Genomic DNA, 6,000 nt, shown 5'->3' with positions numbered 1-6,000 from the left:
GCATCTCATTCTCCCCATTCTTGCCTCTATAAATCCCCTAAGCCCCCAAAAGAGCTTGTGCTCCTCCGTCATCCCCCCATCCTCTGCCTTCCCTGCCCCAGCCTTACAGTGGGGCTCCTTCCCAGCCTCTGCCCTCACAGAAGCCTGTGCCCACACAGTTCCCTTCTGGTGACCAGACAGCAAGCTGACAGGGTCCTTGCAGTCTTAGGGCCAGTGGAGAGAGCAGCCCTACCCACCATGGTTCAGCCCTAAAGCACTGCCATAACCGCAGCTTGCAGAAGCGCATAAACCACACAGCAGGTTAGCCCTGAAGCTAGTTGGTCTGAGGCCACGTAGTCTAATAGCCCTGAATGAGAAAACTGTTACTTACCTACCGGTAGATTGTTCCATTGAATTATCTATGCAACGATCAAAGGAACTCCCACGTGAGCGTATTGTACTCGAATCATATAAAACTGCTGTAAACAAATAAACGTCTTAGCGTTGGCTGTGACCCTCCTGGTCCCATTTTTTGTGTTTCTTTCTTTTTTATTCTCACCCCTGAACTCTGGTTTCTCCGTTCAGTCAAGACTGGTCCTTGGCAGGTGGTGCCGGAACAGGGACCTGAGCACTCGGGATTGGCATATGCCACAGCGGGTGAGGAACTCCTCTGGGGTAGGGAGGTCTCAGCATTTGGAATTGGTACATGAAGAAGCACTTGTGCATTGGAAGTAAGAAATTATGGGACAGCTAAATTCTAAGAATTGGGTACTTTTTGTACAAGTTCTTAAATCTACGTTAAAGGCCCATGGGACAAAAGTTAGTGATGCTCAAACAGAAAGATTTCTTAAATTTGTCCAAGAAGTTTGCCCCTGGTTTCCTGAGGAGGGCACAGTTAATCTTCCTACCTGGGAAAAGATAGGAGAACGGCTTAAAGATGATGACTCTGTACATGGTCTTACCAAGGCTCTTGTTGATACTTTTTCTTTGTGGAACTGTGTATGTGATTGCCTTGATCTGGTCCATGAATTGGAAAAGGTCTTGGGCTTTTTATAACCCCTTTCTGGAACTGGGTTAAGGAAAAAGGCTTCTACTAAAAATATTTTAAAGAAATGCCTTTCCGAGCCCATCTTATCATCCAGTCAGTGCACTCCTCTGATTCAGATGGCTATAACTGGAGCCAACTGTTGTTCATCTTCCTCAGGATTGAGACTTTAAGGAATATTCCCAAGCAGCTGCTGAAACTCCCTTTGTTTCAGGGAAATTCCCTGTCTTCTCTGGCCCAACGTGGACTGCCTAACCCCTCCCCCGTGTTGGGGGGAAAACATGGCGCCTACTCCTCTGTTGGAGCTGATGAGCTCTGAAACCAGGAACCCTTTCTCTGCCTTCTGGTAGCACTTTCTCTTCTGTTTCCCCTTCTGTTTCTGCACCAACTAGGGTGCAGCCTGCATAACTGGCCTCTAGACCATCCTTGGTGCCTCCTGCACCATGGCTCCTCCCCTCTTCACTGTCAAGGAGCAAGAAGAACACCCCCTGGACTTAGCACCACCCACTCCAGATTTCCCCACCCATGTCTCAGGTAAAAATTGAAAATGGGGTGGACCCAGATGGAACTGTTGTGGAAGTTCTGAGGCAACTGAGAAACTCAAGCGGCTCGCGGAGAGCTGGGAGAATGCAGCTTTATTAACACCTGCAGGCTCAGCAGGGTCCTTCCCAAAGTCTGAGCACATGGCCTTTGTTGGGACAGGTATTTATAGGCAAACTAGGGATTTTTTCGCCATTTCTCACAGCTGATTGGCTCGGGGGTCTCGCGGTAGCTCTTAAAGCTATGTGGAAGTGACTTGGTGGAGAAGTGCCAAGTCATCTTTGGTGGCTCCTCATCTCAGTGAGGTGCCCATTTTGGGCTTTCTGCCTCATGTCCCCCCTCCTGATGATCGATAGGGATTCCCTGAAAATCACCATTTATATCTGGGGGCGATATCCTCAAAGGGCGAGGTTGCAGGCGTTTGTGTACTGGGAGAGTTTCCCTGATAAAGCAAACAAGGCCAGTGAGGATGCAGAGGCCTAGGGTTATTAAGAGGAATAGGGTTAGGAGGGGGCCCGTGAGGGGAAGTAACCACAATGTCCCTGCCTGGGGGTTAAATCCCCAGGTGGTGGGTTCTTCTCTGTGCCCTTGAATGCAGTCGCGAAGCTCTTGAACCTTGGACACAACAATTCCAGACTTGTTGACATAGTAGCAGTATTCTTCTTGCAGGAAAAGGCATGTCCCCCCTTTCTCGGCAGTGAGGAGATCTAGAGCTCGTTGGTTCTGTAGGGCAACCGCAGGTAAGGTGGTGAGTTGCATCTGTAAAGATGTCAAGGAGTCCGCGATTCCTTCCATGTCATCGTTGAGTTCCTGTGAAAGCTTATAATAAAAGGTAATAGAAGTTCCAAGACCTGAGGCACCAGTGGCTACGCCAGCAAAGATACCAACACCCAGGAGGATAGGTAAGGCAACTGCTCGTCGGTTCTGGTGGTGGGAAGAGACCCGGAACTGGAGTTGGGGGTCAGAGTACAGCGAGGCTGAGGGGGACAAAAATACAAGTATGCATCCAGAGCTGGTGTCATCTTTGTCATGGCACCTAAAGAGAAGGTTGTCCTCGCAGGAGAGAAAGATGCTGGGGGGGGGGGGGGACACGGTAGGGAAGAGGGACTGTAAAGTTAAGGCAATGGTCATCTGGGGGTTGAGAAAGGCCTGGGGGCAGGAAGCAAATAAGATTGGGTGCCGGAGCCAGGGGAATAGGATTGCTTAGAGGTCCGATGGTTACGGACCTCTTGGTAGTGGCCAGCTGGGCAGAATGGGAATCCTGAACACAGTCAACTGGGTGAGGGGGAGACAGACCCAACAGGCTTTATTGCTGGGATCCTGAGAAAAATTTAACCATATTTGATAGCTGATGCTGATGAGTTGTCTCGTGAGTCCCTGGGTGTCTGGAAGTCGAGTGAGTTGTTGAAGTGAGGTTAAGTTGATTCCTCGGTAATGAGGCTGGGGTACTGGAGGTTGGCTGGCTAGATCCTTTAGTTGAGTCATACCCTGCCCTCGGAGGGCAAGAGCTTGGACGCCACCCCCATCTGACGAACCAGCCTGGGCTAGATAGTTCCAACATACTGGACCCGATTTTGGATATTTTGTACAGGGGGACCTAGAGGTCTATGTCAAGGTTGCCATCCAGAAAGTCTGGCCGGGAACATGGGAGGAGTTGCAAGTAGTCGGTTTTTTTTTTTTTTTTTTTTTTTTTTTGCCATAAGTTAGGGAGGGGGCCGTGCCCTCTCCCTTTCCCATGAGAATCCTTTATTTACCCCAACTGAGGGGTGGGCACGGGGTGTTAAATAAGAACTGGAATAGGCAGGGGTGCTGTACAGAGGGGCCCGGGGAGGGGCTGGTGGGTGGGCAGCAGTTCAGTGCACCTGAGGCTGGGGGTGCCCATGGCAGAGCCCTCCTGGTGGCTCAGGGGGTGAGCCCAGCTTCTCTGCCTCTTGTTCCACCGACTGGCTCCCGTATGCACTGTCCTCCTTCACCTCTGTGCTGGGCAGCTTGTCTCGGGCCTCAGGACCCCTCAGCAGCCTCACTCCTTCCTCCAGGCCCATGTCAGATAGGGCGTCCAGCAGGCCTGCCAAATCTCCACCAGCCAGCTTGTAACTGCGCAGGAGGCTGCCGCTGGGTGAGGCGGTCTTCCGGTATGTGTCCACCAGACTGCGCAGCCCCAGCCGTTCTGCCAGTTCTGCCCAGCTGCCCTGGGCTCCTGGCCCATCTAGCAGATGCTCCAGGTTCTGTAAGGCTGTATCCTCAAGTGGTGGCTCTGGCCCTGCAGGGCTGGGCGGGGTAAGGGGGGGTGCCGTGGCATCCTGAGCAGCATTTAGCAGCAAGGTCTTCACCTTGGTGCTGCGAGTGAGGTCAAGAGGTGTGTGGCCCCGGAAGCTGCCTCGGGTGTCCCTCTCAGGTCCCTCAGAATCTGAGTCGCTACCAGAGGTTGGGGGCGAAGGCAGTGGGCACAGGGGCTCTTCATTCTCTGCGAGGATATCGGCCCCAGCCTTCAGGAGGAGGTAACAGGTAACAGGAGGTAACAGGCCTGGTAACAGGCCAGAGGCGTTGGGTAAAGGATTGAAAGTATCAAGGCCTTTCAGAGCCTTTCATGTAGTTATATTTGGTGGAGGTCCTCAGCAGGAAAAGGCAGGAGAAACTTAATAGCCCTAGTATGAGGCCCCAGCTGGGTCGAGGAAGAAGAAGATGTATTTTAGAGTTTAGGGGCCCTTCTTTAACGTGACCTTCAGAGGGTTTGATGGTGATGGATGTGGGGTGCAGGAAGCTTGGCCCAGGTTTGTCTTTTTCAGTCATGAGTTGTGGATCCATGGTGTGATGTCAGAGACCTTGAGAGTGGTAGGGGTTATAAGGATTACTGTTTGTGGACCAGTCTAGGTTGGGTGCAGGGGTTACTGTTTGTGGACCAGCCCAGGTTGGGCACAGGGGTTCATGTTTCCAATCTTTTACCCAGACCTCATCCCCAGGGCGGAAGGAATGAACGGGAGTTCCTAGAGATATGGGGGCTCTAACAGGTGGGCATGTAGCTTTGTGAGGACTTGTCCTAGGGATTTTAGTTGACTCTGGAGGTGTACATCTCCTAGGACACTGAGATTGCCTGGGGTGGGAATTAATAAGGGAGGTGGTCTGCCATAAAGCACTTCAAATGAAGAAAACCCATGTTTTTGTGGAGTACAGCAGGAACGGAGGAGTGCTAAGGGGAGTAACTCTGTCCACCCCAGAGAGGTTTCAGCATGTAATTTGGAGAGGGTTTCCTTTAGGGTATGGTTCATGCACTCTACTTTCCCTGAACTCTGCCTGAGATCGATAGGCCATATGGAGTTTCCAGGAGATGTTAAGGGCCGAAGTTAGTCCTCGTAAAACTCCAGAGATGAAAGCAGGGCCATTGTCACTGTGAATGGTGAGCAGGATCCCATATCAGGGAACAATTTCCTGGAGCAGCACCCTGGTGACCTCTTTGGCTCGCTCAGTTCGGATGGAAAATGCTTCAGCCTATCGTGAGAAGGTGCAGACCAAGACCAAAAGGTATTTGATACCTTGGTGAGGGGTCATCTCCATAAAATCTATCTCTAAATCTTCAAAGGGTGTTGCCCCTATGTATTGTACCCCGGGGGGTAGGGCGGGTCCAGTTTTGGGGTTATGTTTAGCACAAGTGACACAACGGTCTGTGACCGACTTACACAGAGGTGCAAGTCTGGCGATGTAGAAGTGTTTTGCCAGAAGTTTTTCGAGTCCTGTTTTTCCCAGGTGTGAGGTTGAATGTTGTTCTGCGACTGCATGAGGGGCGAGGGCTGCCGGAAGAAACCGTCGCTCCATGGGAAGGATCCACCATCCTTGCGGGTGTCGGACTGCTCCTTCGGTCTTGGCCCCGCTATCCTCGGCAGCTGTGTACGTGGGATTCTGTAGGGAGGGAGTGACGGGGGCTATGATGGCAGGTTGCCCACTCTGTGCAGCTTCTCTGGCTGCCTGATCAGCTAGGCGGTTCCTGGTGGCAGGTTCGTTATCCCCTTTCTGGTGTCCCCGACAATGAATGATACCTAGACTCCAGGGCACCCATACCACCTCTAATAACTGAAGGATTTCCTTTTTATTTGGGGTGGTCTTCCCTTCTGATGTCAGGAACCCCCTTTCTTTGTAAATTGCCCCATGTACATGTAAGGTGGTGAAGGCGTATCTTGAGTTGGTGTATATGTTGACTTGTTTGTCCCTCGATAACGTAAGCACCTGTATTAAGGCCCAGAGTTCAGCCCCTTGAGCAGACCATCCTGTAGGAAGGGCTTTAGCTTCCAGGACCCCTGGGGCCGTGTTGACGGCATAACCTGCTTTCCTTGAACCATTACTCATGAAAGTGTTGCCATCAGTGTATAGGGTGAGGTCAACGTTTGTTAAAGGGGAGACCTTGAGGTCCGGACGGGTGGCATACACTTCAGTAATGACTTCCA

The sequence above is a fragment of the Enhydra lutris genome, unplaced genomic scaffold (genome assembly GCF_002288905.1).
Source record: "Enhydra lutris kenyoni isolate GAN:26980312 unplaced genomic scaffold, ASM228890v2 scaffoldscaffold3, whole genome shotgun sequence".
Taxonomy (NCBI): Eukaryota; Metazoa; Chordata; class Mammalia; order Carnivora; family Mustelidae; genus Enhydra; species Enhydra lutris.
Note: the sequence above shows the minus strand (reverse complement) of the source record.